At 43.3% G+C, this 12,145-nt stretch overlaps 1 pseudogene; it reads right to left on the minus strand.

Moving 5' to 3' along the window:
* Positions 1 to 11,533: 11,533 nt before the first annotated feature.
* Positions 11,534 to 11,647, minus strand: LOC126103471 (5S ribosomal RNA; annotated as a pseudogene).
* Positions 11,648 to 12,145: the final 498 nt, after the last annotated feature.

Genomic DNA, 12,145 nt, shown 5'->3' on the forward strand with positions numbered 1-12,145 from the left:
CTAACCTAAGGACATCACACACACCCATGCCCGAGGTAGGATTCGAACCTGCGACCGTAGCAGTCCCGCGGTTCCGGACGGCAGTGCCAGAACCGCTAGACCACTGCGGCCGGCTTCAGATATTAAGTCCCATAGTGCTACGAGCACTGTGAACCCCATCCCCCTCCTCCCTTTGTGAAAACTGGTAAATGAGATTTCGTGAGAAGATACTGTTGCAACGAAAAACGCTTTTGTTTTAATGATTGCCACTTCACTTCACGTAAAGTCTGTGGCACTACCTCCCCTATTTCGCGATAACACAAAACGAGTTGACCTTCTTTGTACTTTTTCGATGTCATCTGTCAGTCTCACCTGATGTGGATCCAACACCGCACAGCAGCACTCCAAATTAGGGAGAATAAGCGTGGTGTAAGCAATCTCTTTAGTAGACTTGTTGCACCTTATAAGTGTTCTGCCAATGAATCGCAGTCTTTGGTTTGCTCTACCCACAAACTATCTATGCGATCGTTCGAATTTCGGTTATTTGTAATTGTAATCCCTAAGTATTTACTTGAATTTACAGGCTTCAGGTTTGTGTGACATATCGCATAAGCGACATTTAGCGGATTTCTTATAGTGCTCATGTGAATAAGTTCACATCTTTCTTCATTCATGGTCAATTGCCACTTTTTGGACCACACAGATAACGTATCTAAATCAGTTACTTTAAGTAGTGTGCCAGTCCAGGGACCGATGACGTCAGCATTTATATATATATATATATATATATATATATATATATATATATATATATATATATATATATATATAAATTCAAACAATCGAAAATTCAGGATGGAATGTAACAATACCAGAGAAGGAAAGTTGCTACACACCATATAGTGGGGATACTGAGTCGGGATAGGCACAACAAAAAGATTCACACAGTTACAGCATTCAGCCATTAAGGCCTTTGTCAGCAGTAGACACACATACCACATGCACACACGCACACTCACGCAAACGCAACTTGCACACATGTCTGCAGTCTCAGAGAGCTGAAACCACACTGCGATCAGCAGCACCAGTGCATGATGGGAGTGGCGACTGGGTGGGGGTAAGGAGGAGGCTGGGGAGGGGAGGGGGAGGGATAGTATGGTGGGAGTGGCGGACAGTCAAGTGTTGCAGTTTAGATGGAGGGCAGGAGAGAAGGTGTGGAGGGGGAGGGGGTAGGTAGCAGAAAGGAGAGAAATAAAAGAAATTAAAAGACTGGGTGTGTCGGTGATATTACTGCTGTGTACTGCTGGAATGGGAACAGTGAGGGGGCTGGATGGGTGAGGACAGTGACTAACGAAGGTTGAGGACAGGAGGGTTATGGGAACGCAGGATGTATTGCACGGAAAGCTCCCACCTGTGCAAGTCAGAAAAGCTGGTGTTGGTGGGAACTATCCATATGGCGCAGGCTGTGAAGCAGTTACTGAGACGAGGGATGTCATGTTTGGCGGCGTGTTGAGCAACAGGGTGGTCCACTTGATTTTGGGCCACAGTTGGTCAGTGGCCGTTCATGCAGACAGACAGCTTTGTTGGTTGTCATGCCTACTCAGAATGTATCACAATGGTTGCTGCTTAGCTTGTAAATCACATGACTGGTTTCAAAGGTAGCCCTGCCTTTGATGGGATAGGTGATGTTAGTGACCAGACTGGAGTAGGTGGTGGTAGGAAGGTGTATGGAACAGGTCTTGCACTAGGTCTATTGCAGGAGTATGAGCAATGAGGTAAGGAATTGGGAGCAGGGGTTGTGTAAGGATGGATGAGTATGTTGTGTAGTTTCGGTGGACGCCAGAATTCCACGGTAGTTTTGTCTGCCATATGTGCTGGTTTACTGGAAGTACCAGGTGGTTGTAATTGTCCAGTGTTGGCTGTAATTATCGTGCGACAACTGAAACTGGTAGATATGCTAATGCGTGAATGCGGAACCGGTTTATGCTCGAAAAACTTAGTTCCAATTTTGGCCACCAGGTGCTAATCAGGCACTGTACAGCACCTCGTCGAGTCCTGTGGTGCTCATATTTAATAACTTGCGTGAGCGGCGGTTCATTATAAGCACAGAATTATGCCTTTCTCATTTCATTGACCTTCTCTCTCCACATCCCGTCACTAATCCATCTTGCACGGAAACATTTCTATACGTCTTTCCTGCATTCAGTGGATAGATTTACAACTGGTGATCAAAACTGGAACAGTTTTTTTCGGCGGAAACCGGTTCCGTATTAACACATTAGAATAGCTACTAAGTTTCGCTGTCACACGATAGTTAAAGCTCACTCTGGACATTCGTGGGTGGCTGCATTTTAAGTATAACTACCCATATTAAAGATCATGTGAACTCACTGATATAAATAGTTCACTTCAGTGTTTCCTTTCTCATTTTTCTGTTTCCACGCCAACATCTGCGCTCCGCAAGTCACCGTGAAGTGCGTGGCAGACGGTACATAGTTTTCCAGTATCGTTTTCAATTCTCCCTGTTCTGTTCGCTGTCGTCACTCGAGAAGAATTACTGTAGTACAATTGTAAGCGTGAACCTTTACTTTTAAAGCACTGACTCTTGGAATTTTGTGAGTAAGGTTTCCAGCAATGCATAAGATCTCTCTTGCAAAGTCCCCAACTGAAATCACTTGAGCAGACCAACGACACTGTCAGGCTGCTGTGGCGAACCGTGCAACTCTTCTTTGGCTCTTTTTCCCTCTCTTCTGCTACTGCAACTTGGTAGAGGTATCAGATCAACAAACGCAATTCGAGATTATGGAAGAACGAGAGTTTTTTAATAGACTTCTTTTTTGTTTGTGGTCTGGGCTTCCTCAAGATTTCTCCATTAAATCAAAATTGCCGTAAAATAAATATGCAACACTCTTAAGGATCGTGATTACTGGAACGACTGAGAGGTTGTAACGTTGATGATTCATTTGCCACGGCCATCGCCGATTTTATGGTGCTCTGGAGGTCATTCTGTACGCACTTTTTTTTGACAGACTCCGTGATGCATTTAGAGGTGACCAGTGTTTGCAACATTCACTCTAGGGCACAACTACGCTCCGCCGACTAGTACGTACTCATGTAGAACGTCTTCAGCCATTTAAATGGGGTCACACTATGCCAGAAGCTGGATGCACGTTGTAATGGTACTTGAATTAACGTAACCATTACGGCACCTCACCTCAACCTCTCGATACCACCAATATTCTACTGTGTTTCTGTAAAGTAGTTAGCATTTTTCTGAGACAACATTGAGATTTGATTTCATTAATATAGAGGTACTTCGATACGTCGGTATGTATATATTGCAATGATATTAATCTTATTATATGCAATGATATTATTCTTATTCTTTTGTCACTATGATCTTTGACGTACGTGTAACTCTCATTTTTGGGCGCGTAAGCGGTTATTAGAATTACAGAGTCGGACCTTGAGAAAGTCAGGTGTTGGCCGTCATGTTGAAAAGACGCATGTTGTAGTCAGCTTATAAAATGTGAACTTTAACACTGAGGAAGATGTTTTCAAGTATGTTTTGAATTGTGAAGTGATGTTTTGTGAGTTACGCGATACTGCATCAAAAGCAATAAAAAAAAGTGTAACTTAAATTCGGAGTGCTGATTACTTTTTACATCACCATTATGCTAACTTTCAAAGGTTTATGAAACACATCTATAAAACTTTTGAATATCGCGTAATAACACCTACGCCTCTTTGCATCAGAGCTTGGAATCATTACCACCTAGATTTACGACTATTGAGCCATGATTTCCAACGAGACCAGCGTGGGAAACACGAAAAGATGAGTGCCTAGTTTATCCAATATTTCATGAAATGACTTTATTAACTGTGCTCTAATGATACTTGCCACATAATATAACTTTGTTGTTGCCCGAAAATGCAGTATTTAGCAGCGTGAGCAACACCACAATCATAATTAATTTTTCACCTTTGTTGTGGTCGGTTTGTTAGAACGTATCGGGAGATTGCTGCACATGTTACGCACTGTGTATCGCTGGTGTTGCGCTGTTTTAAATGGGGTCTGTGTAATATGGTATGTGGAACAAAACGTTATAAATTTAGCGATACATTTAGTGCAATAGTTGGATACTGTCTGCAGAATGTGGACGGATGTCAGCAAATAAAAGTTTGAGAGAGGTTTGAAACTACGTGTGATGTAAGTGGGACGTCGGTAACTGTTCTCATGCACAAATATTAGACAAATACACTGGATAATGTCCGTGCCGTGAGTTATACTGCCTTAGGACATGTACACAGTTTCTATCTGTAATGCACGAATTATTGTGTTTAAACATCAACATAAGATTAAATCATTTTGTTCATATCTCTTGCAACATAATTTCAATTCCTTTGCGGCTTTGCACTAAAATACTGTCCAAATGATTTATTATCGATCTCTGACATATAAGTTTGGTACATTCTGAAATTTTGGAAAAATAGGTAGAAAGCTAAAACCATACGATTTTACATGTTCTTAGGGTTTGTCAAGCGAAGTAAACTTCTATAGATTTTTTTCAGTGTTGCAGACCGCGTCAGATAGTAAAATGAAGAGCTATCGCTTCGGCCACATGAGGCTCCTTGGCAAATATCAGAGACAAAAATATTAGAGACAAAAATATTTACTCAAAATCTAGCAGTATCTCACGATGTATAGGTCGCAAGAGTATATTGTGTGTAACAGCAGTATAAATTTTCTTATGTAGTCTTGTCAAATTAATGTGAAGTAAGTCAGGGCAATGTGAATGATTTTCTTAATTTATCCAGTCGAGCTAAAAAAAATTTTCTTGGTATTTTGGCAGCTAGTTAAATCATGTGTTATATTTACCTGGAGAGCATACTGTCCACTTGCGACATCCCAAGTAATTTCTTGAGCTGTCACAACAAAGCGTACTCTGACGTCCTTTAATTTCATTTAGAAGTGTCAGAATTCTCTGCTAAACGAACTCAATGAAAGACGTACACAAAAATGGCTGAAACGATCTAACATTTTACGACCTGAGGAGGCTACATATTCCGAAGAATTTTGTTGAATTAAAGACTGATATCGGCCAGTGTCCATAATAGCTTTATAATCTATCGAACTACAGACCTATACCACTGACGTCGGTTTGCAGTAGGGTTTTGGAGCATATACTCTATTCAAACATTATGAATCACCTTGAAGGGAACGATCTGTTGATACGTAATCAGCATGGTTTCAGAAAACATTGTTCTTGTGCAACGCAGCTAGCTCTTTATTCGCACGAGGTAATGGCCGCTATCGACAGGGGATCTCAAGTTGATTCCGTATTTCTAGATTTCCGGAAAGCTTTTGACACCGTTCCTCACAAGTGACTTCTAATCAAGCTGCGGGCCTATCGGGTATCGTCTCAGTTGAGCGACTGGATTCGTGATTTCCTGTCAGGAAGGTCGCAGTTCGTAGTAATAGACGGCAAATCATCGAGTAAAACAGAATTTATATCGGGTGTTCCCCTAGGGAAGCGTCCTGGGACCTCTGCTGTTCCTGATCTATATAAATGACCTGGGTGACAATCTGAGCAGTTCTCTTAGGTTGTTCGCAGATGATGCTGTAATTTACCGTCTAGTAAGGTCATCCGAAGACCAGTATCAGTTTCAAAGCGATTTAGAAAAGATTCCTGTATGGTGTGACAGGTGGCAGTTGACGCTAAATAACGAAAAGTGTGACGTGATCCACATGAGTTCCAAAAGAAATCCTTTGGAATTCGATTACTCGATAAATAGTACAATTGTCAAGGCTGTCAATTCAACTAAGTACTCCAGAATGAGAGTACGCGAAAGGCAAAGGTCCCGGGTTCGAGTCTCGGTCGGGCACACAGTTTTAATCTGCCAGGAAGTTTCAACTAAGTACTTGTCTGTTAAAATTACGAACAACTTCTGTTGGAAAGACCACATAGATAATATTGTGGGGAAGGCGAGCCAAAGGTTGCGTTTCGTTGGCAGGACACTTAGAAGATGCAACGAGTCCACTAAAGAGACAGCTTACACTACAGTCGTTCGTCCTCTGTTAGAATATTGCTGCGCGGTGTGGGATGCTTACTAGGTGGGATTGAGGGAGGACATCGAAAGGGTGCAAAAAAGGGCAGCTCGTTTTGTATTATCACGTAGTAGGGGAGAGAGTGTGGCAGATATGATACACGAATTGGGATGGAAGTTATTACAGCAAAGACGTTTTTCGTCACGGCGAGATCTATTTACGAAATTTCAGTCACCAACTTTCTCTTCCGAATGCGAAAATATTTTGTTGAGCCCAACCTAAATAGATAGGAATGATCATCAAAATAAAATAAGAGAAATCAGAGCTCGAACAGAAAGGTTTAGGTGTTCGTTTTTCCCGCGCACTTTTCGGGAGTGGAATGCAGATTAGTCATGTAGATGTAGATGTAGAAGTGAATAGTCGTTTTGTTGCCACTCCCCACAATGATTTTAGAAATTCTGGTGGAGTGTTATCTATCCCTTCAGCCTTATTTGATCTTAAGTTCTCCAAAGCTCTTTTAAATTCTGATCCTAATGCTGGATCACCTATCTCTTCTAAATCGACTCCTGTTTCTTCTTCTATCACATTTGACACATCTTCCCCCTCATAGAGGCCTTCGAGTTACTCTTTCCACCTATCCTCTCTCTCCTCTGCATTTAACAGCGGAAATCCCGTTCCACTCTTAACGTTACCACCCTTGATTTTAATGTTACCGAAGGTTGTTTTGACATTCCTGTATGCTGAGTCTGTCCTTCCGACAATCATTCAATGTCTTCACATTTTTCTTGCAGCTATTTCGTCTTAGCTTCCCTGCACTTCCTAGCGCTTCTATTTGATCCGTTAAGATTGTCTTTTCGTCTGATATCCTAAAGCGTCCAGACGCCTCCTACTTTCTAAGGGCAAAGTAAAATACCTTTGCATGGTTGTTACGCCACTATGGTCATTACACTGTACATGGAGGCGGTGGTGGAGACGACACTCGCCTTCTACCAACATATGGCCACTGAATATTGCAGGTGTTTGCACCTGCCACCGTGTCGGCGACTATTCGTCGTCAAGGTGTCGGTTGAGTCAACTTGTCCTCGTGGTGTACTCGTCATGGCCCCTTTCCAGGTGTATAGTTGCAGTTTATTTCGTTTTTGTGGACGCGTTTGCTTGTTTGTTTAATTGATAAAAACATAAACAGAAAATTGTTGCAGGCAACGACCGGAATTTAAATTTGTTTTTTGTTTTTTACGTGACGCAAACCACGTAAGATTAACTTCGTTTTTATTTCATTCCTTTTTCAGCAGCAAGTTGTAAGTTTTCGAAACAAGTAAATACATAAAAAATAAATAAGCAGTCTAGTACCATGTGAGGGATTACTACAGTGATAGGGGGGTGGGGGGGGGGGGGAGGGTAAGGTAGGGTGGCCAGGTTTCGGGATTCCAGCCCTGCCCACTTTGTCTCCACCCAGCCTGGAGCTGTGTCCGGTCTTTCCCTGATGTACAAGCATAAAGAAAGCGATAAAGGGAATGGCTGTAAACAGTGAGCTGCGGGATCGACTCGCGGCCGCACCAAACAAATTCTGAGTCTAGAAAAGCGAAAAAGAGAAAATGAGAAAAAAAACTGAAAAAAAACAGAAAAAAAGAGTTTAGCATTGGTGCTTCTAGATCGTGCGGCCGAGCCTTCGATTCCTGGAAAAGGCGGGGATTTTCTCCGTACATGTCTGGGTATTTGTCTTGTTCTCGTTATTTATGTCATCTTCACCAGGTCTACGAAGTAGCAGCATACTACTTGATGCCAGATATGACTATCGAAATAACCACGACCAGAAAGTAAGTTAGAAATCGTACTCAGTCTTGCCTACAGTTGTTCTTCACATGTGACTGGAACAGTAAAGACGGGAGAAAATGATGTGGGCACTCGATGGGTACCCTACGTCAGCCATGCACTGCAAGGAACAGTGAAGTTAAAATATCTGGTGTAGCCAGAAGTTCAGTTATTACATCATTTATGTGACCAGAGGCTACGCTGAGAAACAAATAAAAGAATTTCATTTACAAGAACGTCACTGTGTTTCTCAACGTAGTATGCTTATTTTGTGTAGGAAGAATCGTGTTTTTTTTAGAGACCGCTGAACATTGAAAGTAAGTGAAGGAATTATCAACGTTTACCTGCTTGCCTGTCGGATACGCTTTAATGTCAGTCTTCATGGCCGTTAAAGCTGTAGTCGCCGCATATTTCCACGAAATGGATGGGCGCACTGCCTTTTCCGACTCAGGAAGCACTGGCTGATTGAATGATGCAGCACGTCAGTGGTTAGAATCTGCAAGTCAGATCGCGGGGAAGGCCGCAGTTAATTCCGAGAGGTCCGTAGCCGATTCTTGGGGCCAACAGTGCTCCGGAAACCGCCCTCAGGTAGGCCTCGCTTCCCTTGCCGCCTCCGCTCGCTGTTTTGCATAAAATCTCATTTGGCCTGTAGCGGTTGCAGTCTGCGGCGTTATGCAGGGAGGCAAACCGTGTTATGCAGATTATGCGGGTAGCGACGCTGCTGGCAGGGCAGGTAGCGGATGCCGTGGGGTTGGCAGGCCTGACTCTTCGACTAGGGGAGGGGGTTCCCCGGGAGACCGGGGCGGTCAGCCTTACGTAACTTCCGGCGTCCCACGTGAGTTGTTTGCTTGGGCCGTAACATAAACGCGCAGGCGAGTAAATCCAGTTTCGTTCTCTGGAGAGCTAGCTTCACAGCAGCTGCGGTCTCTGAAAACACACAACTGTTTGCGGTCATTACTTTAGCGCTCGCTTCTGGCGGCTGTCATTAAGGCGCCAACAACCGACCGTGGAACGTCGCGTGGCTATGTGGAATACAGACGAGGCATTTATACAACTGATGAACGCTACAGGAACTCGTGCGTTCACGTTGTCTTTCTGTTTTATGCAATGTGAAGATTGTTCGTAAAGTACTGTAAGTTCCCTGTCTATATTCAATGTTTTGTATGTTACAGATTCTTGTTGTATGCCTGTAGTGCATACAGTTAGTTATTGGTTTTCTTGAAAATACATCGCATTAAAATAATGTGAAACGCAACGATTGTGCTAGCGCTTATACAGCACTACAAATTGGAATATTGAGAAAGCCCAGAAATCACAAAGGGCTAAACTTTTCAGGAAATAAAAAAAACATTCCAGGTCTTAAAATTAGGTTGAAAGATTTTCTTCTGATTTTGACACTTCAGACAATCTGAAATACGTTTTCTCGACGTTAAAATTTGCTTTAGGACATGTGGGCTTTCTCAGTATTTTGTGATAAATAAACATTAATCTTTACTTAACTCATACTTTATTCCTACTGTGTACAAAAATCAAATTATGGCTATTTTACATTATCTCCGTGTAGAGAGACATGGCTCGTTCTTAGACACGTGTTGGTCAATTCTTTGTGTTAGAGTAGCAGTTCGAGATATCTTCTCTTAGTTGGAATGGTACAAATCGCCTTAGGTCATCCCACAGATTTCACAATTTCTTCCTTAGAATAGCAACCCTCTGTGAGAGCAATCTTCTCGTTCCAAACATCTACTACATTTGCCTTGTAGGGTACTACCTACGATCATAAAATTCCAATAGAGTACGATGAACAACGTCTTTATGTAAATCACCTAAATCACTGACAAAACTTCTTCAGATAATACCTTCCCTCGGAGATTGAAACTTCATACCTCGACCACAGGTTTCGATGTCTGTGCTTTTGCGAATATTCTTCGTACGTTTTGTAGCGAAACACCACATGCCATGTCTGTTGCAGACTGAGATGTCGATAATACTTCGTCTCTTATGGCATTGTCTCTAATATCGAGTCACTTTAACTCACAATCAAAATTAACAATACTACCCTATCCAGAATGAGATTTTCACTCTGCAGCGGAGAATGCGCTGATATGAAACTTCCTTGCAGATTAAACCTGTGTGCCGGACCGAGACTCGAACTGGCAGAACTAAAGCTGTGAGGACGGGGCGTGAGTCGTGCTCGAGTAGCTAAGTTGGTAGAGCACTTGCCCGTGAAAGGCAAAGGTCCCGATTTCGAGGCTCGGTCCGGCACACAGTTTTAATCTGCCAGGAAGTTTCATATCAGCGCACACTCCGCTGCAGAGTGAAAATCTCATTCTCTGACCTACTCTTCTTGTCCACCACTTCTGCTGCTCCCTAGTACAGTCAAGTTTCGCATCAGTAACGCCTCTGTAGTTTTCTGACATGTTTGCTATTTCGATGGAATAGGCAACTTTTTTGTGTTTATATCTTGACAGAGACCATAAAATATTTCCGCTCGCCCAAAAAGCGGATCCTTGCTCACATTTTACACTCAGCGCTGCAGCGGACCATATTTATAAACAGCACTTACTTCAGGAACACGCATATTATCCATCTTATACCCCATGAAGTAAACAAACAAAAATGTGTCATTATGTGTTCCTTGATACCCAAAAAACCTTTGACTGGATGTGGCGTTCTGGACCGCTCTTCACGCTACAAACGTATGAACTAACGGTAACCTATATGCGGCTTACAGCACCCTTCCCTCACCACCGTCCTATGTATGTTTCAATCAGCCACACTAGCTCCTTCATCTTTCACGTCACTCCAGGTGTGCGTCAAGGCTCTGTACTGATCCCGCTCCGTTATAGTCTGTACACCCCAGACATTCCCAAACCACCATTCCCACCTACCTCCTGCAATATACCAATGCCACTGCCAACCAATCTAACCGTTACATCCTCAAACTCTTACAAGCTTCCCTTCAACGCCATTTGAATATTCTGGGTGACTTTACTAAATCCGTGTAAGATACAAGCCACAGTCTTTGGCCACACCGTTTGGACTTCCCGCCGTCCAGATTTCCACCTCACCATCTACGATCAACAGCCCCCCCCCCCCCCCCCGACAGACACAGTAAAGTACTTAGGGATATCCCTTGACAGCAAACTAACATAAAATGCACACCTCCTTACCATCCAGCACCAAGCCCTCAACTGAATAAAATGGCTAAAACTGCACTGTAAATCCTTCATCTTCCAAAGTCTAACGTATACAAACATTGACTCCATTAATCATTTATCCAAGTACTCCACTGTACCGCTACATCCATATCCACCTACCATGTGCCCTCATATCTTATCCATGCTGTCCCCCAGACTGTCAGACTAACTCCCACTACCTGACACTGATATCCCTCCCAGGGTACATCCATGACCATACTCATCATTGCCCCTCCATCATGAACATGATAATTTTCATGCACCGCCAACATCATAAAAAAAACTAAACTCCTCCCGAACAGGCCTTGAAGACCCAACAGTACCGACTGGCCGCCGTGTCATCCTCAGCCCACAGGCGTCATTTGATGCGAATATGGAAGGGCACGTGGTCAGCACACCGCTCTCCCGGCCGTATGTCAGTTTCCGAGATCGGAGCCGCTACTTCTCAGTCAAGTAGCTCCTCAGTTTGCCTCACAAGGGCTGAGTGCACCCCGCTTGCCAACAGCGCTCGGCAGACCGGGTGGTCACCCATCCATTAGCCCAGTCCGACAGCGCTTAACTTCGGTGATCTGATGGGAACCGGTGTTACCACTGCGGCAAGGCCGTTGGCGCCGCCAACATCATAGAACCATTAAAATTATCGTCAGTCGTTATATTTCAACTTCGGCATTAAATAACCAAAAAGTTTTAAAGGTCAAGGAAACTGTCAATCAAATTGTACTTTTAAAACACATTAGTTACGCTCTAATACAAAATAAAAGATGCACCACGAAGGAATTGTTCGAATATGGTTCAAATGGCTCTGAGCACTATGGGAGTTAACATCTGAGGTCATCAGCCCCCTAGAACGTAGAACTACTTAAACCTAACTAACCTAAGAACATCACACACATCCATGCCCGAGGCAGGATTCGAGCCTGCGACCGTAGCAGTCGCGCGGTTCCGGACTGAAGCGCCTAGAACCGCACGGCCACCGTGGCCGGCTGTTGGAATAGGATGGAAGTTTGTAAACATTGTCTACGTGTACAAACAAACCAATAATTGCAGTTTCAGAGGAACTGAATGAAGTATTCAAGAAAAACAGTTTGACAATCTCGTCAATAACCCA

Source organism: Schistocerca cancellata, chromosome 1 (genome assembly GCF_023864275.1).
Source record: "Schistocerca cancellata isolate TAMUIC-IGC-003103 chromosome 1, iqSchCanc2.1, whole genome shotgun sequence".
Taxonomy (NCBI): domain Eukaryota; kingdom Metazoa; phylum Arthropoda; class Insecta; order Orthoptera; family Acrididae; genus Schistocerca; species Schistocerca cancellata.